Below are 24,753 nucleotides of genomic sequence, written 5' to 3' on the forward strand. Positions count from 1 at the left end.
GTTGAGGAACCCACTGGGTTTCTGGTTGTTGCTTGCTGAGTTGGCCGATGTTCCTCATGAGTTGGTCTATGTTCCTCATGATACTACTCCTCTAGAGTTGCTAGATCTTCTGCTATTGATAGCTTTATAGCATATTTTATGCTTGTTGAGTGCCTGACACCACTATAATTGTAATTTCAAGGGTGCCCAACCAAAGAAATTCCAACACCTCACTAGGAAAATCCACCATCTGATTCTGAGATGGAACTAACCAGTATCCTTCCACTAAACCCGCTTCCTCTTGCCCTTCTTTGGTGTTGGTGCCTCAGAAGTCCCAGTGCCAGCATTATCCTTCTGGATAATTCTGTAGATGGCCTCCTGCTCAAGATGATCCTGCCTTTTAGTAGTCATCTCCAATTCATAAGGCGTGAGAAGATTATAGGTTTTGGTGTCGGGATCATAAAGCATGCATCTACCCTTTGTTAGACGGGTTTTGGCCAATTTATGACAATGAGAAGCTATGTGGATCCATCTTCCAGAAGAGGCTAATTTGTTTTAATCCTGGCCTCAAAGAGGATCTCAGTCATTTCTCTATATTGTGGCCCCAGCTCTGGTTTAGCCGTAATATCCTTTTCAGGAATCTTAGAGGACTCCACAATAAGTTGAAGCAGCCAATTTGTGACCTTGGTGAGACCTATGAGCTAGATCTTCCATTGTCCCATACAAATTCTGACTCTCTTCATTTCTTCTTGCAGTTCCATAACATCATTTAGTTGGAGAGCATCATTGATTAATGTTTGCCAGGTTTTCCATTCTATAGTGGCTCGCTCATACCAGTCCTGAAAGTCAGTAGTGATATTAAAATATGTGAGCCGATCCACTGGTTCTAAATGTTGAGGATACAAAGCTGGGAAAAACCTAGGCATCTCAGCCTCTCTAGAAGGCAATGCATACATGAGAACTGGGGAATCAGGTACAAACTCTAGAAAGTTGAGGATAGCATGGTTCTCCTGATGCATCATCTTCCTGTTGACTCGAACCAGCTGAAAAGTCTTCAAAGAGCACTTGCCTGTTCTCCTACTACCATTTGAATCCAAAGTCCTTTGCTGCTAGAAGCATGATCTTCAATGATATCCTGCACTCTCTGGTCTAAGACTCCTCTGGAAATTTTCATTTGAAGTAGAACTTCTTTCAGTTGATTCCTGACCTCCATCATACATTTATATGTAGGCCTTTTCCCAAGCAGAATCTCTAATTCAATGGCTAGGGAATGACAGTCTGCAATAGACTGCCCCTGCCAATGTGGATTGACAAGCTTATCATCAGAGGTTAGTGCCCATTCAGCCCCGTCTAGCAGCTAAATTCTCCTGGTATGCCTAGGTAATTGGCACACTTCCTGATCATGAAAGGTAGCCGATTTGTAGTGTTGTATGATTTCCCTGGCTCCAACATATAGCATTTGAAAGCGTGTCAAATCAGAGATCAGAGTATCATCCTCCAAATACATCTTCGTAATAGGAGCTTGCTGATGTCTTAGCCTCTTGTTCAGTGTGATGAGCTGTAATGAATGTTGCTCATCAGCCTTTAAAGTCTCAGTCATAGCTTTAGCTTTTCCTTTCACATCTGAACTGTGCTATGCCTAGTGTACTAGGGAGTCTTCAGTGTTACCTGGTTGCTGATGATCAGCCCCCTAGTCTCCCAACTGCTGCTCCTTGTATGGTATGGCTAGTCTGTGTTGGGCTGAGTGCCCCCTGTGGCAGCTGATCCACCAACACCAGATCCTGGAGGAGAGTCATTATCATCATCATGTTTATCTGCTGGCTCGTCCTCCCTCTCTTCATCCTTCTCTTCTGCTTTGTCAGAATCCTCACGAGGTTATTCTTCTTATCAATGTAGTTTAGAATAGCTTGATTTGCCAAAGCACTGCTATATTCAGAAAGCTTATCTTGCAAATCATTCTACATAGTTTCCATAAGTGCCTTTAGATTATCCTTATTGAAAATGGCGTTGCCTTCTGGATTCAGAATATCAACCAAGTTATTGTGTATGTATCTTTATGTAAAAGAGGCTTTTAATGCAGTGTGGCTAGTCAGCAATGTGTTGAAATCAACCCTCTTCATCCTCAACATAGTCTCAAATCTGTCAACAGCTCTCTCAGCCTTTGCCTTGTCTTCAGTTAACTGCCTATTCTCAATTTCAAGCTTTAACAGCTTACTTTCCATTGTCTGAATTGACATGGCTGACTGATTTTCAAGAACACTATCCCGCAAGGTTTGTTCCCGTATATCTTGTTTCAACTTCTGAACTTGCTGCTCACATATCCTCAGTTCTTCTTAACTTTTCACTTCATCAGTGGACGTTAAGGCATCCATCGTTTGTCCCAAAGCATTGACAATCATATCCAAGATGACTGGATAAGCACTGAGCAACCATCCATTACTGTCGTTGGGTCAGGGGAAACTGGCTCGTAAATCGTAACAGGGGCCATATATGGTAATGTGGTAAAGTCATGTTTCTGAAGAACTAATTGTCCTGTGAGGGGGTGAGTCTGTAGTTGTTGTAATCTGTCCTTTTTGGTTAAAGCTAAAGCCAATTCCCTGAAAGGATAAGAACTTTACTGGCTGGACTAGCAAGTTTTGGACCTTTTCCTTTATCAGTATGAACTGCCAATTTCTCAACACTGGTTCTTTCTGGCTGGTCTTTTTCAGCAATGGTGTTTGCTAGATTCTGTTCTACTTGCTGACTGGTCCCAACAGCAATCCGTGCTAGAGCTTGTTCTTCAGATTCTCCTGAAGTCTTAGCTACTGAAGTCTAGTCAACCAAAAATTTTGCAGTAGGAAAAGGCTTAACCTGATTTTCTAATTGCTTCAAGAAAGCGCTGCTCTTGGCCAATGTAGTTTTTGGTTTCTTTGAACTACCAGCTTCCACCTGTGTGGCCTTTCTCTTCTATCTAGTGATAGCCAACTGAGTACCTAGGGCTTCATCATTTGAAGATAAGTCAACATTGTTAGTCTATGGGATCATCTTCAGGTACTCCTATATCTCCTCACACTTTGTTTAAAGTGCAAGGCACAGTCAAGGGTGAAATTGTCACCATTCTTTTAGATGATGAGAGTCTCCATGATTTTATTTCTGCACGATTATCACAACAACTCTCTCTCTCTCTCTCTCTCTCTCTCTCTCTCTGAAGTTTCTTCACCTCACAAAGTCAAAACTGTTTTTAATAATCAACATTTTAATTGCAAAACCAAAGTCACTATTAAAGTTTGCATTGGTGAATTTATACAAGCACGTATATTTCTGGTAGCACCATTGCATGGTCTTGATATGATCTTGGGAATGCCATATCGTCATGAATTTGATCCATTGATTAGTTATAAAACACGTACCACGTCTCTCACTCATAATAATAAAAATTTCTCCATCCAAGCAACACTAACTTATCAAAAATTTCCACTTCTCTCTCTCACACTCAAGCCAAAAGAGCCATTTGAAAACAAGGGAAAACATATCTAGTGTTGGTAAATCAAAATTTAGTTGAAACTGAAACTTCACACAACTCTTCACATGATGATTTTCCCTCACAATTTCAAAATTGTTTCATGCATGATCTACCACCTGGAATACCACCTTCACTCCCAGAAGACCACAAAATAAATATTATATCGGGTAGTGAACCTCCTTGTAGAGAACCTTATCATGTAAATCCAACTGCACACAGGGAGATGCAAACTCAAATTGTTGGCTTGCTTGATCGAGTACTTATTAGACCTAGTAGTTCACCATACGGAGCTCCAGTTTTTCTTGTTAAGAAAAAAAACGGGACTTTTCGTATGTGTATTGACTACAGTGCTTTAAACAAGGTCACCATCAAGAATAGGTTTCATATTGCTAGGGTGGATGATCTATTAGACAAACTAAAAGGGACAAACATCTTTAGCAATATTAATCTCAAATCAAGGTTCACCAAGTCAAAAAAATTGATCAAGATGTCTACAAAGCTGCTTTTAGAACACAAAGGGGACACTATGAATTTCTTGTCATGCCATTTGATTTGACAAATGCGTCAGCCACGTTCACACGCATGATGAACAAAATTTTTGTTGACCATTAAGATTTTGTGATTTTATTCTTTGATGGCATTCTTGTATTCATCAGTAAATCAAAACAAGAACATAAAGATCATTTAACATGTGTATTTGAACTGCTTGCACACAACCACTTGTATCTGAATCTTGAAAAGAGTTCATTTTTCCAATGTGAAATTGAATATTTAGGACACATTGTATCGGGAAAGGGAATACATGTGACCCTAAGAAAACTGAATCCATGACCTAGACCCAAAAAAATTCTTTATTGGTCTATTCAGTTATCAAAGAAATTTTGTACGTAACTTTGCTTACAAATCTCATTATCTCACTCTCCTATTGAAGAAAAAATCTCCTTATGTATGGACTAATTTGCAAAAAAGTTCCTTTAATACACTCGTGAATGCTTTGAGAAATGCATTAATTCTACAATTGCCTAATTTGATAGACCATTCTTTGTAGTAGTCATTGATGCTAGTGAAAAAGGTATTGGTGTAGTCCTTACGCAAGAATATAATCATCCACAACATGTACAATTTTCAAATGTGAGTGGATGATTATCTGAAAAGAGTTGACTACTATTGTACATGCTTTGAAAATTTGGAAACACTATTTAATGGGTGATGATGTAATCATCAAAATTGATCAACAAAGTATCAAGTATTTACTGTCTCAACCCTTAATAGATGATAGACATATTAAGTGGGATGTTTTCATTCAAAGTTTTCAACCCAACATTCAATACCAACCTAGTAAAGAGAATGTTGTAGCTTATGCTTTAAGCCGAAGACCCTCTCTTAATAATCTATCAACCATTACGGGCACTTCGTTTGATTCAATGCCTGACACTTACGCACATGATGATGATTTCAAAACCACATGGTTGCATATGATTGAAAACTCTGTGCACACATTTTTGGAATACACTATTCAAGAACAATTTCTTTATTTCAAAAAAAAAAAGTATGTAACTAAACCTTTTCGTACATTGATCATTGAAGAGCTGCACAAGCCACCCTATGTTGAACATAGAGGATTTGCTGCTACTTTTCAAAACTTCTGTCATGATTTCTTTTGGCCTTCTATGAAAACTGACGTTAAATAGTATGTTTAGTAAGGGATGATGTTTCTTTTTTCCATGTGCCAAGAATGAGAACCTCAAAGGATCACTCCAAATTATTAGAGAAACATCCCAATAGGCTTAATCATCTTAAGCTTCCACCACCCAAGGAAGGAGAGAGAATAAGTGGAATTTATATGGTGACAACCCTCACGAGCGCCATTAATCTTTTCACCGGCTCTTCTGACTTGACACATGTAATGCTCAAAAAGATATGCAAAACGTTGCTAGCCTGCATCAAGATGTTCATGCCACATAAAGCCACGGACTCAAGTCTACTATCAACAGGAAACACGCTGCAAAAGTTGTCTTAAAACCTCTCCACTCAACCGTCGCCCCACATGTGATACATCATTTCTACCAGAGAGTGACGTTTCTACCAAGTTATCACATGCACGTGTTCAAAGAAGATTTTATACGGGATTTTTCACTTATGATAGCAAAATTTTTGGGCCAACAGTGAGCATCCGCAATATAAGATATGAATCATATTTTTAGATATGATTAAGCCATCGGGGTCTATCAAGCAAAGATTCAGCATGGAGAGCCTACAAAGATGAAGACCGATCATGTCAAGGATGACATGGACACGTAGGGGGGAGTGTTGAGGGTTGAACATGAGAAAGCTACATCAATTTTGTATTCTTTAATTTTGAGGAGAAGCAGGGATAGTTTGTAAGGATTAAAAGATCATTTTTGGTGGGAATGAGCCTCTAAGGAGGATTGTATATAGGACAATTTTTGTAACCCTAAAACAAATTTTGAATTAATAAAACTATGGCGTTCATTGTGTTATGTTTGTGTAACTCAGAGAGAGAGAGAGAGAGAGAGAGAGAGAGAGAGAGAGAGAGAGAGAGAGAGATTGAGAGAGAGAGAGAGAGACAGAGGTCTTATCTCATTCTACGCACACTACAGAGTAGCCGTTGCAAAGACAACAACACCAATGAATAGCAAGGGTGAGGGCTATGCTCCAATGCCAAGCTTACAAAGTTTCGGCTCTATCATGAGGCAAGCTCCCACGAGCTTTCGAGTGAGTTATCTTGGAAACCGTGTGTCTGTTTTGCGAGTTCTTTATACCGATTGATTCACGGTGAGTAGAGCTACATGTTAGGACCATAAGTGAAAAAAAGATGGTAACTTGTAATACACTTTTGGTCTTCATATGTGTTTGCTACACAGAGTGGTTACATGCAGGGTATGGGGGTAGAGTCCATAGGGTAGTGACCTCTCGGCAAGTAGAGTGTGACCTATGCGTTTTGTGGCAATTCGAGCACACTTGGTCTTGATTCGAAGAGTGTGAGGTGTAGTTTCTGTTGCATTCATGAGCACATAGGATTCCAGGTTTGATTTCCTCAAGTAGTGATTGTCTTAAAAGGTTGAGTAAGTGATTGACAACCATACACTTGTTTCCATGCACCTACGGGTCGAGCTTCGTCCTTGAACAACATTTAGTTTTTTGTCCTTGTTCTCATTGTGCTAGCCTCTTCTCACAGCATATCTGCCAACAAAAATCTCTCTCTCTCTCTCTCTCTCTCTCTCTCTCTCTCTCTCTCTCTCTCTCTCTCTCTCTCTCTCTCTCTCTCTCTCTCTCTCTCTCTCTCTCTCTCTCTCTCTCTAAGTGTGTGTGTGTGTGTGTGAACCTCCTTGTTTTTGAAAGTCAATAAGACATTAAGCTTTAAATGCTCTCTCTCTCTCTCTCTCTCTCTCTCTCTCTCTCTCTCTCTCTCTCTCTCTCTCTGCCATGGGCAATCAACAAGGCAACACACCCTATTGCATTTGTTGGTGCAGATTCCACCTCTATTTTAGCAGTGGCCTTCAAGGTTGTGCTTGCAACAATCCTCCACACTTGTTGACAGAGAGAAGAAGAGAAGTTTTAACATTGTAGGAAGAATCCCAAGAGACTGCAAAGAGCTATTTGAGAGAGAGAGAGAGAGAGAGACAATAGGCTACCCTGTTTGTATCTACGACAATTTTAGTATTCAAGGATAATATTTACTACTAAAGGACTTTATCTAGTTTTAAACCTATCCTCCCCTCGATGAGGGAGAGAAAAAACACTTATTACAACTTAGAGCCTGCAGCTTAGAGGAATCATTGGAATAATAAATTTCAAATAGTACAATCTATCCAATCGTACCTACCTACTTGATTGATCACTATTTTGTTTTGTGGAATCTTGAACAATTCCACCTCATTTGCAAGGAATTCAATCATCGGAAGCAAAAGTAGCGATGCATATACCAAGCTCGGGCATCAATCCCATCACCTTGGCTTTGGGGCATAGGCTTCACCCCACCACCTGAAATTCTCTTTACTCTATTTGACCACCCCAACTCTATCTAAAAAATGCCTTCTTCCCTTGTGTGTTCCCATTCTAGCTTCACGCGACAATTGCCACTGCCTACGTCCTCATTCTCGCTTCGCATGCCACTTGGTAGGTCTTCCCAATTTCACTTTAAATCAATTAATATGATCTTTTCCGACTCCCAATAATAACAAAAACCTCGAGAATCGTGCTCCCCTATAGCTTCATTTTTCATGTTGCACAACTTGCTACTTTTCCTTAGTTTCAAAAACCTTGTTGCATGTAAAACATATAGAATCAATCAAATAACACTCGCACTCGCTTTGTTCATTATCACCATGACACATTTTATTAAGGTGTTAGTGGGCCTCTCAAAATAACATCGTCTCAAGCTCGATACCCATCAAGTAAGTCGTGGTAAAGAGACTCGTGGACATATTCTAGCTACTTGAGCTACTGCTTCGGCATAGCTCGTAGGCGTTGGCAAGGATGTTGGTGAAGGTGAATAAAATGGAAGGCAAATTATTCAGCCTCTTTGTTGAAAGCCCTACATCCTCTTTAACCTCCGCCTCAATGTCATCCCTTCTAACAACCTTTCCAACCTATTGAGTGTTCTAAATCCCAACGTCGATGGAAGGGCCTTTGCAGATCTAACCCAACCACTTTTAATTTCTACAATGGCTACAACATACGTCATAGCTGGCAAGCTAAGGGAGTCTAGCTATATGAGAGAGAGAGAGAGAGAGAGAGAGAGCAACAACAAGTGCTTGTTGCAAGCTAAGGGAGGCTAGCCAACCAGTCTCACAACTTTTCTAGCACCGACCAGCTTCTCTGCCATGGTGTTACTACCAAAAGACACCCCAAAGGAAAGCCGCAAAGGACACCATAGCGATAGAAACTCATGAGCTATAGAGAGAGAGAGAGAGAGAGAGAGAGAGAGAGAGAGAGAGAGAGATAGCTAGCGAGCTCATGATGGGGCATGTAAACGGACATCAATCATCCTCTCTGCCAACAACTACCAGAATAGTCCCTTGCCCATGTAGCTATTGCCAACACACCCCCGAATGGCTCTAAGGGAAGCTACAGGACATCATAGTTGCAAGAGTTGGCACTATGCAATAAGATGTGGTATTAAGGCAAGAACTTAGCAATAATCACCGAGTTAGTATTGGCTAAGTGAGTATGTTATGTGAGGTGGAGAAAAAAGCAAAACCCATTAGGTCCGAAACAACTTTTTCACAAAGGCATTAATTAATTAGTTTGGGGGGGGGGGGGGGCGGGGGGATATTTGTTTTTTTTAGTGCTTAAAGGAGGCCTAAGGGCACGCAAGGCGTATAGCCTAGTGGTTTAGCTTGAGTTTCATAGTATCTACGTGATGAGTTCCAATGTTACTCATTAAGGTTGGTTTTAGATGGTGACGTGCATGGACATGCTAATTGGAGATCCTAAGGGATCTTGTGGAAATTCTATCTAATGAAAAACAAAAAGAGTAGAGCCACTAGTAGAGAACTGGTTTATTGAATAGAATCTATGGAGATTCCTCCTATGGCTATGAGTGGAGAAGTGGAGGTCATGGCACGTGCAGGAGAGGAATGCGTACATTTTTTTTAACTTCGTGAGATTCTAGGGTGATGCATGTGGAGCACACACACACACACACACACAGAGATTTTTGTGTTGTCTTGCATTTTGATGCCTGCTGGCTAGAGGACATTCACCTATGGCATGTCTCTCTCTTCCTCTTCTTCTTCTTCTTCTTCTTCTCCTCTCTGTTTCGTTTCCTTGCATGGCATGCTAGGACTAGAGCCGTCGGGTGTCTCTCTCTCCTTCTCTTTCTATTTGCAAGTGCACGACACTTCTCTCTCTCTCTCTCTCTCTCTCTCTCTCTCTCAAATGGCGAGGGGTGCAGCGCAGGCGAGTAGGCTGCTTGATTAGGGAGAATCTATATACATGTTGCAGTGGGTTTCAAACGGCCAAACACAGAATTTTTTGCATTGTAGACGAAGTTGAGCAAATCAAAACCAGGGGAAGTGCGTGTCCACTCAGAGCATTTGTGGAGGGTATCATGCTGCACAGCTGGGAAGATAGAGAGCAATCTTTTGTGTGTGTGTGTGTGTGTGTGTGTGTGTGTGTGTGTGTGAGAGAGAGAGAGAGAGAGAGAGAAATACACAACTCAAGTACAAGCAGTGGGAAAAGGGATCTTTTCAGATTCTCTATAAGGTGAACAAAACTCATGTCATTATACGACAATGAGTCTTTTTATATTTGAACAAAACTCATGTCATTATACGACAATGAGTCTTTTGTATTTTATTGTTCGAAGAGATCTTTCTATTTCTATATTCTTAATGTCTTTTTTTAAAATAAATCACTATCTACATAGTGCATAGTGCAAGACACTCTTTAAAGAGGAGAAGACCTCAAGGAAAAATAAAGCATTAGACCAAAAAACAAATGTAGCAATGTGCATTCGAGCCACTTCTTTATAAGGATATGAAAAGCCTTTTGACTTTGTACTTTCTTAGGTCTTTTCATTTCCTAGATTCAGCCTCATTTATGTATGTAAGATGTTTTGAAAGGATTTTTATTTTTTTGAGATTGGGAGGTCCTACTTGCTAGATACGAAGATTATGCGAGTTTGCTATGGAGCTTAAAGTTCCAAACCTTATATCTACTAGTATGGTTGACTCCCTCTCTCCCCCTCTCTCTCTCTCGGGTGCTCAGACTCCTCTCTCATCGGAGTTGTAGGTGCACACAAGCCGGATCAAGGAGCAACCGCCATGTGTCAGGGGGTGGAATCCCTCCCTCTATTATAATAGTATAGATTTTAACAAGGTGAAAATTCACTATAGCCTACATAAGGCTATTGACAAGAAATTCCTAATAAAAAGTAACAAGGTCATGATGGCTTTCTAAAATAATAAGAAAATGATAAAATCATTAGGTTAAGTTTAACTAGAATTATATAAGGTAAAGCATTGTTCAGGAATATCTCTTTTATTAAGGGACTGAGTTTCCTCCTTGCAAAGAAGCAAACTGAAATAATAGTCAAATTTTTGAATTTGCAAGATTTTTGAACTAAGTTCTCCAATATTTCACCATTTTTTCTTCCTTTTACCATGGTTTGCTCGTTTAGTGTGTGTGTGTGTATAAAAATATATATATATATATGTATATGTGTATGTATGTATATGTATAGAATTTACTATAATTATGCAAAGTGAAGCTTCACTTTAGCATTCTAAAAGAATAGAATGCAAGTGACGTCAAGCAGTGTGTAAGGCTGTGAAATGAAAGGTGAAAGATTCATTTAATATTTAAAAAAATGGAAATAGCATTTAAGGTAAGCCTCCATCATGGCACTCAAAACAATGAAAGTATGCGTAACCCAACTCAACACTAAGGCTTCTTTTAAAAAGCCAACAACAAAAAGACGAGCCTATGCTCCACGTTGTTGCAAATTCTTGCAACCACGATGGAAGGCCTTCAGCTTTTCTTTCCAGATGCCAACAAGACGACCGCCAAGTCGAACCCCTCTTTCCCTCTCTCTTTGTTTGTCAGGTATGTTATGTCTCAACTCTCACCTAGTTGCGGGAACTCCCTCGACTTGCGAGAGGGAGATACTTCAAGATCACTAGCTGTCTTGACTTGTGAGAGGGGAGACACTTCAAGATCACTAGCTCTCTTGACATGCGGGAGCCCACTACTGACCTATGAAGGAGGAGAGAGAGAGAGAGAGAGAGAGAGAGAGAGAGAGAGATAGGGAGATTTTATTATCGTCCTCGGAGGTCAAATATGACCTATGGGACCAAAGTTACATGTGATGTAGTATGTGTATGGCTGATGAGTGACTCTTGATGCTCCCAAATTGTGGTGATGAGAGTCGCAATGGAGAGCCCACACTTTGGTTGGGAGAGGAAAGTGTGTGTAGGTTTAAGTTATGGCTGAAAATGTGAGAGAAGCAAGTTCCAATGTGACCAAAAGCTGAGCACTCTAGTAGTGTGTGGTACTCAAACTCTCGAACTTGCAGTGAGCATAATGTGCACAATCGGTTTGACTCTTCTCCATTGCCCCAACGCCCTTTCTCGCATCGAAGGAAATGGGAGCTAAGACGAATGGCTGCGATAGTGCGTATCGCCGACAAGGGGATAGGCTCAAGCATATAAGTGTGAGTACGGTTTCCTCTTTCAACGAAGAACATGGCTTTGTAGTTGGGGGCAATATGGGTGGTGTAATGTATGAAGCGTGACCCACCGGATTTCTCCCAAGCCGTAATACATTGGCGTTGTACAAAAGCTTCATTCACTTGGGAGTCAATGAAGCATCATGTAGCAAGTGGAATGCATCCGATCTCCCAAACCTCTTCTTCATATCTTGCATCCATCCCGTGCTCAAGATCTTGTTTTTATGCGTCTTTTGAACTTTTTTGCTTTCCCATGCAATTGTAGAAAGTTGATGTGAGGGGTTTTGACGCATCTTTATCATGTACTCCACAACCCTTTCCATGCCCATAACCTCAATTGGAAGACATCCTGACTCAAGAAGTAGGAGCATATATGGTGTTTGTGTCTTCACTTGGAGAAAGTTTGTAAGAAAACGCTTTTGGACATTCTCAAACTCTTTTCAAGTAGACTTTGAGATGCTCCCGCCCCACACTTCAACTCCATAAAGAAGAACCGGTGTCACCAATGCATCAAAAAGATACTTCTTGAGAACCCAACAATTGATGTTTCCCGCATTACACATGTTCTCAAATGCATAATATGCTCTCTTTCCCGCTTCCAAACGACGTAGAGCACATTCATGCCACTTGTGATTGGACGGAACCTCAAGGCCAAGGTACTTAAAGCTCTCAATAACTTCAAGTGTCTCCTTGTTGTACACAATGCATGGCTTCTCCTTATGGTTGGTTTTCACAAGCATAACCTCTGTTTTGGATTCATTCACAATCAGCCCACTATGCAAGCAAAAGTTCTCAAGGACAACCATAAGCCTTTACGCGTCTTCTAAAGTGCTAGAAGAACTACATCATCCGCATACAACAAAAGCATGATTAAAGCATTGCAAATAGTGACCTCTTCAATGCCTTCTTCTTGCATAAAGTTGTTGGACAGGAGCGACTCACACACCCATGAAGTGCATGCAAACACTACCTAGATCAACATAATGTCAATCGAGGACACAGATGACACGATAGACACACGGAGGAAATCTCTTTAGCTTGTCAGGCTGAGACCATCCTACACATACAACACTCTGGAAGGCCAACTAAACCACAATCAAGAACCTCACTGCTCTCAACTACACCACCTAGCCACATACACATATACGGAAGGTAACTCACCTAATCATGCCAGATTCATACGAAACATAAGGAACACCATCCCCTCACTAGGATACACCTGTCCCTAAGCTTCTACACTCAAAACCCTCACTCTAAACGCATCTGCGGAAAACGCGTAGGATGACAGAACAGAATTTTGAAAGTGCCCGAAACTGAAATTTATGAGTACCTATGCGTAGCTTATGTCGCCACGATTCTATCGACTACTAGCACACAGAAAACAGACATCGTTTGATACACTTACGGCCACAAATAGCTCGTAGATGCATCGACGTGTGCGCTTCGTCTCGCGTGGAATGCTTGGCGTTGTCGCATAGCTCTCCTCCAGCCTACAGCAACCGGGTGCAGTCGAATCTCCAATGTGTTTAGCGAGCCGGGCGTAGCGAGAGGATGAAGCTCACGCTCACTCTCTTTCTCTCTCACACACAGTAGACGGCAGCGCTAAGTTTTGATTATGATTAAAAGTCCTCTTTACAAAATGACCTAGGTACCTTATATACTAAGGCTACCTTAGGTTTAACCAAAAATGGGGTTGAAAGGGTCAAATGGCTTTGTATTTACAATCTGGAAGTGCCATTGCACCCCGGCTTCTGAAACTAGAATAACTACTCATTACAAATGACGTTTATAGCCATAATCCATAGCATTTTATAACTCGCAAAAGATAAGACTTTGGTACGAAACTTGAGTTATGTTGTGTTGTTGACTCAGCGGTCAACATTCCCCCCTTCCGCGTTCATGTCGTCCCCGACATGACCTGATTGTCGATGGCGATGTGGTCTTTGCTGTCGTTTTGGCTTCATCTGTTGCACTGCTTGTAACTTTGTCGAACCGCAACAAGAACTATGATCCATTAGAGCGGACATCTATCATCATAACCATTCATCTTTTGAGATCCTCTGATTACTTTTATGTCTGCTCTTCTTCATTGGGGACTTCTTTGTTCCTGTGCAATCATGTTGTTAGTGTTGTCTGCAGCTTTGTCATTGTAGGCCATTCTTCGACTCGCCATTGAGGAGAAGTATGCTATGATCTGAAATTGGTGCTCCAATTCATTTGTCAATTGATTTGAGTAGCATTTCCTTATTGTTGATGTAGAAGGAATATGTACAAGATGGTGGTGATAGGTGTCTTTAGATTAGGGTCTGAAACCTGGATGACCAAAGGGAAAAAATCCAGTGGGAAAAAAATGCCTTTGGTATATGCTCTTATTGGAGTTGAGCAGTTGAACGTGAAGTGCATGTTCATGAAAGGTGAGTGCTTGGGTGAAACACGGAAAGAGTGCCTGATGCAAGTGCCAATTATGGGACACTCTATATGCATATGAGAAATTTGTCATCAAAAGCATGCAATGTGAAAGAAGGAGATGATGGGTGTTTCGAGAAATAAATGTAGCACATGTGACATCAAAAGATGTCTCAATAGCTTCCACCTTTCCAAGAAGGGTTTTCGATGTAGAAGTTTCTCCACTCGTATCTCACTGTGCTCAGTACCTGAGTGTCTTTTGGACCTTCTCCTTCACTTCACCAGACTTAAGTACTTAGAGTTCGACTCTTTTGCTCACCTATACCAACATGAGCGACACAACGTAAATATGCTCAACTCTTCCAGCTTGAGCAGTACCTAGAATAGCTAAGACGTTTAGACCACAGAGAATGTTACTTGAATCTTTGGGACTAACACCTCACTCATTTTGTGGCGTAGCTACTCGACTCTGACTTGTATGACTTGTCGGTTGCATGTTGACACTGCTTTGTGACAAGTTCTTCGGCTGTTGTAGTGGCTACTGAGACATACTTCGTGAAGTTTCATCGTTTCCCTGTACCTTCTTCTCTTTGTAGTGCTCAGGCCTCTCATCAGTCTTTTCTTCATGTGGATTATAGATTTTTTTATTTTTTTATTTTTTCTTAATAATAAACAAAGAAAATCTTAAAACAACTCATCAAAAGAAAAATCATTCAAATAGAAATCTAAATGCTATGTACACTATACATATGTCCCTAGGGGCTCATATATGTATTTTGTCCCCATACTCCTCTGTAACACTACTATGAGGGCATATACTCTAAATTTCTTCAAAAAATTATCACAATAAAACGCAAAAATTCAATGCATCTCACAAAACATTGCCCTCTAATAGTCATTATGTTAGGTCCGCATTCAGAATGCCTCCCCCCTTCCTATTTGGAGTCATCCTTTACGACAGGGTATCGCAAAGGGTATGTGTTGTGCTTGGTCAATTAAAAGTTGTGCCTATGCAGGCCTTGTAATGTAGCCCTATTATGCATACACAATCAATGAATGGAAAGATTTATGTTGTCCAAGATGTGGGTATAAGCGATTTGCTTATTGGCATTTGTTGGTGAGGCTTCCTATTCTAAGCAATGTAATGGTCTTTGAAGCTCCTGTATCGTTGCTTGATTGAAGCGACTTGCTCTCTTCTAACTGTACTGTAATCGTAGGAAGAATTGTAAGAATTCAAGCGACGATGCACTGACAGCAGTTTTGTTGTTCTTCTTTGGGACCCATTTCTTTGCGATTATTTGTTGTTTTGTTGCTGGCTCTCGTTTGGGAACCCATACTTGCCCATGCTTCGTTTGTGTTTGAAGAGACTTCTTTGGGATCCACCTTTTTGTTGTGTGAGTCAACAGTCATCTTTGCTTCAGCCCTTGTACTCTTGGTTGGGGACGGGATTCAGGCTTTGAAAGTTGATATTGTGGTTGTTTTGGAATCCAAATGAATTCCTAACTTTTTTGTGCTTGAATCAACTTCTTTGGAGCCCAAACCTGAGTTGTGAAAGCTTGCGAATTTGTGATATTCTTACCCGTTCGTGCACGCTTTCCTTGTTTTTGTTTTGGTGTTGGATCTTGTGATTTGTCATTGGAGATCTTTGTCTTCTTGATCCATATCTGTTTTTGGCCGATCTGGCTTTTTGGTATCCAGATTTGTCGAGCTTTTTGGCTTTGACTTGTTGTCCTGTTCTTTTGACCTGTCATGGTTGTTGCTGAAGGGGTTGGTGATAGTGATGGCCTAAGTTGATGATAGGGGATGTCGTAAGATTCATCACTATCGCTACAATCCTCAGCAAGGTTGACTTCTTGTACTTTCCCTTGATTTTTTGGCTGGTAGTGGAAAGTTACTGTCCGTTTGCTCGTGGGTGGTAGTTTCTTGGAGGACTTTTCTAGCCCATTGATTAGAGCATTGTTAGCTCGTTGCTCTGGTCGTATTCCTCCTAGCTGAGTCTTTGCATCCTTATTAGGAGCCCTAAATGAGGATGCTTGTGGTGGTTGTGTCTTTACGGAGGACTTTGGAATCCACTTTTGATGCACTTTATTCGTGTAGTGATGACATTGATTCCTTGGTCGTTGATCTTCTTGAAGCTCGAAGTGTTCTACAGAGTCATAGAACTCGTGGTCTTCTTCATCTTTTGATTCTCCACATTTCTTTGTGTGCTCCTTATTTCGAGAGCTTGTTGATGTCTGGTTCTCTTCGTTTTCCTGGATTACACTCACTGCAAAATAAGGAACGACATCATAGCCATTTTCATCACAAAACTTTGTTGTGGGAGCATCCTCCACGGCGCACACGTCCAAAGTAGCCAAGATGTGTTCCCATCCAAAAGGCTCTAACTCTTCTTCAGGAAATGGTTCTGTGATATAGTCCCTATCCTCCATAGCTCGCTCTAGGATACATTCCTCACGTTTCAAGCTACCACATTGTGAAGCTCCACACATCCACAGTTCTTTAGGCTTACCCAACCAAGCTAGAAGTTCTGATCCTGCTACTGTGGCAGAATCAAACTCCTCAACCGGTGTTCTCGTCACATCCCTATAGCTATGGTCCCTCAAGTTTACCTTTGTTATGGTTTCCATATGTCTCAGGTATATATGGTCATAACCCCAATCTTGGACCATTTTCAATTGTCGCATGAATGGTCTTCCCAGAATGATGTCATAGTCTTTCTTCTTGCCAAAGTCAACAACAGCAAAAGTGTGTTCATATTCAATGCCACAAGAAGTAACAAGTACTTTTTCTAGCAGTCCTAGGGGCTTTTCCTTGTGTCCGTCTGCAAGCTGCAGGGTCATTCGTGTGGATATCAAGGCAGGTTTTCCCCATTTTTTCCAAACCTCTTTGGTTGCAATGGACACACCAGCTCCACTATCAAGGATTGCCATGGTTTTTACATTATTGAATTCCATAGGAAGGGTGGTGTTTCCATCTTCTCCCTCGTAATACTCGCCTACCTTGTTTAATGGCATTGGCCTAGTATTTAGTTGAGGCATTTCAAGCTCTTTGATGCCTTCCTCGATTTGCATCATTGGGGTTTTTACACCAAATTTCTCTAGACATTTACCCACGTTAGCCCACATGTTTGGTCTTATTCTGCGCAACTCGGCTAACATTATTGTACAGGTGACTGGGGTAGATAGAATATCTACTAGCCCCTTTGAATCAATGGCCTTGTTGGGAGACAGTCTCTTTGATGGGACTGCAACCACATCTGACTTGGTCTCGTACTCTCCCATGTAGGACGGTAGTGTTCTTAGCGAATGGGGTTGACTATCCATAGATTGTACAGATCCTTTGTCGTCCCAACACGATTGCAAGTCTAGATTCATTAGAGATCCAGTCTCAAACTCCTCTATTGGTGGTAGAAACACTCCTCGTTCATCACCAGTCTTGTCTACTCGTCTTCTTAGGTCATCGGCTTCATTGGCCTCTCTGACTTGTTTCCACAATTTGTTAAGACCATCTACCTCTTTACAATCCTCAGGTATAGCTTGGTGAAATCCCTCGGAAGAGTTATCCGTGGTATTCAGTACTATCCTTGGTTCTAATGCTGGGTCTTTGAGATTTGGTATGTGCTCATGACTAGAATCTGGCTCTTTTAGTTCCTGGTTTGGTGGCATTACTTTTGTAGGCATGACACGGATCACATCCTCAGGTTTTGCAACTGGTGGTTCTAGTAAAGCTTGGGCTGTTTGAATAATTTTCTGGCACATTTCAAATTTTTTATTTTCTAGTTCCACATAGGGATATGTCATCCACCGGTGTTCTTGGGTTTGGTTGTTTTTGAGCCTCACATCATAGGCTTTTAAGAGGGCATCTAATGTCTCATTAACCTTCTCTGCCAACACAGATCCTCCTGAACTAGCACTTCTCGGTTTCTCATCCGTGAATGGTTCTTCTAGAGGTTTAACCATCTGTGTAAGAGAAGATGCTTCCTTTTCCTCATGTTGTTTTATCTTCTTTTCAGCTTCGGTAAGTTTCTCAACTAGGGATTTTTGTTCTCGTTCCCTGCGTGCTTTCATCCTAGTCTTTCTAGCTTTCCAACTATTTCATTTGCTCTTGGTTTTCTAACTAGGTGCGTTTGTCTTTGGTCCATCATCTGTCTTTGGACTCGTGTCACTTTCCGTGTTCTTTGTCTCTGGATTCTCATCAGCTTTCTTTTGAGCTTGTGCTCTCGTAACTACTTGAACCAGTACAACATTTTCATTTTCTGAGCTACTAGGGGGCTGAACAATCCCTGATACATTTGTCGTGATTTTCCTGATTTGGTTTGGTTTTTTCGGGCAATCGGGGATCAAGTGAGTGATGCCACACTCAAGACAATAGGCATTTAGTTCAGTGATCTCCGTATGAGGAAATTGTTTGACCAAGTGGTTGTCATGACTTTTGTGACAATCTGTCTCTGGTTGAGGAGATTCTTTTAGCATTTCCTCTTGGCTATAAGCAAGCTTTGACCTAGATAAGCCGCTATTTGCAATGAATCGCAATGTCCTTTCGTCCATTTCATACCTTCTTTCTTTCGACTGAAACCCAGGAGGTGGAGGTTGTACCGGCCTCACCACTCCATGTGTTTCTCTCACATTTTGTTGCTCCGAAGGGTAGTACTCATTTTGGTTGCTATACCACATTGTAGCTGGTACTGGCGTTGGTTTATTTGATGCTTCCATCATTGGCATGTATCTCATGTCTACCTGCATTCTAGCACCTGGCAGCGGAGGTTGTTGTCCTAAGACAACAAGCTGTGGCCTTAAAACTCCTACTGATCTCGACGCGTTTCCCGCAATGTATCTAGGTGGAGTAGGTGCCTCTGGAACAGGTTGTACATACCTCTCCCTAGCATGTTCCATGCTATAATAGCACTCTTCCCCCGTATGGTTCGTCCATTTTCTCTCAATTTCACACCACTTCGGCTCTCCCGAATCAGACCTTACAAGAGGAATCAACCTCTTGACCAAGTCGTCGATAAGCTTTTCTTGATCAATAGGTACCGTTGGCTTGGCAATGGACTCACTTATCTGTGAAACACTGTGCTGAGAGAATGTGTCATCTCCTTGACTCTTTAAGTCCTTTTCTCTGTATGCCTCACAGTTATCCACTAGATAAAGAGCTTCTTTGATCAACTCGCTTAGCGTCATCCTCCTTATCATATGCAGATCCTTCTGAAGGCCCTCATCTCTCATTCCCTGGATAAAGATCAGCATCAGTTGTGCTTGCGTAGGTAATTCCGCTCTCAGACAGAGCTTAACATATCTCTTGAGCCGTAATGATGCTTTGCGTACTGACTCATCCTCTTTCTGTTTGAATCTATGGATTTGCGAGACGGTGTTGTGAGCAATGCCTTTTGGCGAGAATTCTTCAATAAACTTCTCAAACAGCTCATCTAGGGTCTCAAAATCCCATTTTTTCACCGAGTCGAACCATGTAGCTGCATCATCTTCAGAGTCAATCCAAATCGTGATCTCTCGGATCTTTATCTCCCAAGTATTTTCTGTTTACCCATTTCTGGACTTGGGATTGTCTAACTCGTCGATTGTCTACAAGTCTAACCAAAGACTCTCCCAATCCTTCTCTCGTTATCGCTCTTGAAGGGAATCCTGGTGGCTCTCTTCTTGTAATTCCTATAGGAATTCTTGTGTTTGGTGGAGGCATTTGTGGTCCTTCATTGACCAAATATCCACCTCTTTCTAGTACAGTCTGTGGATTTGTGCTTTCTACAACTCTGTATTCTCGTCCATACTTGTCGACAACTATAGATCTCCATTGACAGTCAACTCCGTATGTGTAGACATATAAGAGCTTGTAATCCGTTATCTCTTCTAGGTATGGGTCTGAGCACCTATAAAGATTTACCTCATTGTCGTCAATGTATCTATATAGTCCTTCACTCTCATGACCAATCATACAAACTCTCTCAACAAGATGGATCTTTATCAATTGCAAGTTTGGAAGATCCATTGTGGGAAGATATTCCTCTATCGTCGGGATCTCCAAGCTTGTGTAAGCTGCGTTTGAATCTAGGGTAGACATGATTTCTCGGCTTGCTTGGTTCAAGTAGACTTAGTCCACTATGTTCAAGTTTTTTGGTTAGGGAAAAGTCAAAACTATGTCCAAAACCGCAACCGTTTCGTCATAATTCTCGCAAATTGTCGCTTTCAGACACCCCTAACTTGCGGATGTATTTTGAGGCCTCAAACGACGTTTTTTTCAAAGTTGAACTAAATGGTTTTCGATGGCATACATTTAGTTCAAGTTTTTCTCTAAGATCTGTAGAGCCGCTCTCAGGCTACGTTTTGATATAAAAACTTTTCCAATCCGATACTGTTTGTGAAAGTTATGGCCAAAACAGTGAAATGCAGTTTAGACTGGTCAAAATGAGTCCAAATTCAATTTTAAAAGAAGATTTGGGATCTCTGTGACACTGTGAACACTCCTGTATGGTCAAAAGTACAGTTGGACCCTAAAACTGGCCTAGAGACATCCTACGTGTAGGATGTCTACATGCTCAGAATTTAACACAATTTGGTCCAGAGACTCCCCTTAAGTCCAACAACACAATGGTATGCTCAGAATTTCATTTGGACCTAAAAATGGCCTGTAGACATCCTACGCGTAGGATGTCTTTTTTCTTAGAATGACTTGAAATTTTCACCCCAGCTTCTCCTTGATGTGCTGATCACAGTGGTGTGCTCATAGGGTTTGGAGTCCTAAATCAAGCTGGAGACATCCTACGCGTAGGATGTCTAACTGCTCAGATTTTGTCCAAATTTGATTTCAAGATTCTCCTAGTGCTCAGCAACCCAATGGTATGCTCAAAATTGAATTTGGATGCCAATAGGTCAAGATTTGGGCTTCTAGTGCACTCCAAGAGTAGGATGTCTGACAATTCTTGTCTTTGCTTGGTAAATAGGCCAAACAAGGTCCAAATTCACTTTTGAAAAAAGTTCTGGAATCCTTGAGACACTTAGAACCGCCCTATATGGCCAAAGTAGAATTTTGACCACTTTATGACCCTGGAGACATCCTACACGTAGGATGTCTTTTTGCTCTGTTTCAGCTCAAACTTGCACTGTAGCTTCCCCTTGATGTGCTAAACTCATAGCTATTTTTACTTTTTGATTCTGACACCTATAGGTTGGTCAAATGATCAAGAATCTGTTTCAAAAGCCTGATGTCTGTTCTGATGAATTCCCAAGTCAAATCAACTCCAAATTGGACCAAAATTGACTAGGAGGCTTACCTAAGGCTATACAACACCCTGCTATGTCCACAGTTTGAATTTGGCCTCTAAATCGTGCCTTAGACATCCTACGCGTAGGATGTCTAACTGCTCAGAATTGCCCCAAATTTGAACCACATACTCTCCTTAAGGTGCTAATCATTGTGGTATGCTCAGATTTTTGTTTAGAGTCCAAAATCACATAGAAGACATCCTACGCGTAGGATGTCTTTTTGGCCTGTTTGACCCCAGACTTGTCCCACAGCTTCCCCTTGATGTCAGCAACCCAGTGGTATGCTCAGATTTTGGTTTGGATTTCAAAAGACCCAAATTTTAGCTGTTCTTGCCTTTTTTCAGTCAGAAGTGCTAAAGTCCGCTTTGAACCCAATTTTCTCACCCAAATGAGGTGAAACCCCTTTCAGTCACTCAATATATCATTCAAGACATGTTCATGCATCCATATTATGGTTTTGGTCTCAAAATAATGCTTTGGCACAAATTGGGTAGGATGTCTGGCAATTTCAGTCTATCTGGCCTTATCCTGTCAAAATTTGGTCAAATTTCCACTTTCCAGGTGAAAATAGGGTAAAACCTACCTTCTAAACACATTGGTAACCTCAGATTTTCAAAAAAGTACCCAAAGCACCCTGTAGACATCCTACGCGTAGGATGTCTTTTGCTTATTTTTTCAGACTAAAGTGTCCCTGATGCTTCCTTATGCTCTCAGCAAGGGCAAGTATGCTTCACAATTGCAAAAACATGCAAAAAACACTCAATTTAAGCCTTTTCTGAAATTTTATGTTTTCTGACTCCGTCTTTGGTCTTTTGGGTATCAAGAGTTGGTCAAAACTCTAGTTTCAATGTATACTTAGGGTAAATCCCCCCTTCTGAAAACACTGGTGCAGTCAGAATTTTCAAATTTGGTCTCCAGAACCCCCTTGAGATATCCTATGCGTAGGATGTCTATGTTTACAGAATTTCAGGTTTTCTTCACAGAACCCTTGCAAATGCTCTTTTATATGCACAGCATCAGTCAGTCATACAAAAATATCCACAAAAGCTTGTTTAATGCATTTTCACCCTCAAAAGCACACTTTTCCGTGATTTCAAATGCAATCGAGCAATTTAGCAAATAATTCAATGCTAAATAGCTCTAGATCAGAATCGGATCACTTACCTAAAGCTACTCCTACAAATCATATGGGGTTTTGCATCTATGAGTAGAAAAACGCTTCACTACCACACACGGACTAGTAAACGCTTTTATCACCTCACAAATCACTCGACCACCAACAACTACTCTAATCCATAGATCCTAACTAAACCTATCTAGTCGCAGACCCTCGGCAAGACACACGCTTCCTGGCTATCCACTTGATCACGGAATATCCTCTTCCGGATCCACTTAAGAAAAATGCTTTCTTTAGCCGAAACTAAATCAAGCAACCATCACACGAGTGTTAGTAGGAAATCTACTTAGGTCCTTGTGTCCCCGGCAGTGGCGCCAATGTTGGACGGGAGCTACTCACACACCCATGAAGTGCATGCAAACACTACCTAGATCAACATAATGTCAATCGAGGACACAGATGACACGATAGGCACACGGAGGAAATCTCTTTAGCTTGTCAGGCTGAGACCATCCTACACATACAACACTCTCGAAGACCAACTAAACCACAATCAAGAACCTCACTGCTCTCAACTACACCACCTAGCCACATACACACATACGGAAGGTAGCTCACCTAATCATGCCAGATTCCTACGAAACTTAAGGAACACCATCCCCTCACAAGGATACACCTATCCCTAAGCTTCTACACTCAAAACCCTCACTCTAAACCCATCTGCGGAAAACGCGTAGGATGACAGAACAGAATTGTGAAAGTGCCCGAAACTGAAATTTATGAGTACCTATGCGTAGCTTATGTTGCCACGATTCTATCGATTACTAGCACGCAGAAAACATACATCGTTTGATACACTTACGGCCACACATAGCTCGTAGATGCGTCGGCGTGTGCGCTTCGTCTCGCATGGAATGCTTGGCGTTGTCGAGTAGCTCTCCTCGAGCCTACAGCAATGGTGCAGCCGGATCTCCAATGTGTTGAGCGAGCCGGGCGTAGCGAGAGGATGAAGCTCACGCTCACTCTCTTTCTCTCTCACACACAGTAGACGGCAGCGCTAAGTTTTGATTATGATTAAAAGTCCTCTTTACAAAATGACCTAGGTACCTTATATACTAAGGCTAGCTTAGGTTTAACCAAAAATGGGGTTGAAAGGGTCAAATGGCTTTGTATTTACAATATGGAAGTGCCATTGCACCCCGGCTTCTCAAACTAGAATAACTACTCATTACAAATGACGTTTATAGCCATAATCCGTAGCATTTCATAACTCGCAAAAGATAAGACTTTGGTACGAAACTTGAGTTATGTTGTGTTGTTGACTCAGCAGTCAACAAAAGTCAAGTACCATTTGTTCCAATTGATCGATGCATAGACCAAAGAGAGTTGGTGACAACGGACATCCTTGTTTAACCCCAATAGTGCTTACAAAAAATTCTGAAATTTCTCTTCCCATGCGCAATTGACAAATCACCTTCTCATAGATTCGAAAAACCGCAAGCATAAACTCACTTGGCACTTGGAGTTCTTCCATTCTTCTCCATAAATTGTTACGTGGAATCATATCAAAGGCATTTTTTAAGTCCACAAAACAACAATACAATCGCTTGCCTTTCAACCGACTTTCCTCCATGAGAACACGAAGAGTGACGGTGCGATAGCATCACCAAAAACCCGCTTGTCCCTTTGTACGCTTGTCATTATCTTCAGCCCAATCACTCAATTTCATCTCCATTATGCACCCAAACAACTTTTCCATGAGACCCAATCATTATAGTCCGGTAGTTGTTTACATTCTTTACATCCCCTCCTTTATGCAAAGGCTTAACCCAATTAGTACTCCAATCATAAGGCATACCATGTTGAAGTGCAAGGTTGAACATATCACACATCAACTCATGGGTAAAATCTCCTGTCCATTTGATCATCTCCGGCTTGATACCTTGAAGATCTCCCACTTTGCGAGTGGCCAACTTTTCAAGCCCACCGCATATATCCTCAATAGTAAAAAAGAAGGGCATACATGGAAGTGAACCATAAAATGGCATTTTTTCAGCATTTTGTTGCTCATATAATTTCCTATAATGTGTGTACATATCCACAAGACTCAAGTTACCAAAATTCTCAACCCACTTGCCCCTCAAGTTTCTCCAAAATCTTCCACATGCATGTGCCTTTTCTTGGACTTGAAAAAGTTGTTGCTTTACTTCCCATCTTCTTCTCTTCTTTTGAATCGATGCCTTGTATGTATGCAGATGACTTTGATAGTTGTCTTTGTCCA

Source organism: Adiantum capillus-veneris, chromosome 1 (genome assembly GCF_014529385.1).
Source record: "Adiantum capillus-veneris isolate H3 chromosome 1, ASM1452938v2, whole genome shotgun sequence".
NCBI classification, from domain to species: Eukaryota; Viridiplantae; Streptophyta; class Polypodiopsida; order Polypodiales; family Pteridaceae; genus Adiantum; species Adiantum capillus-veneris.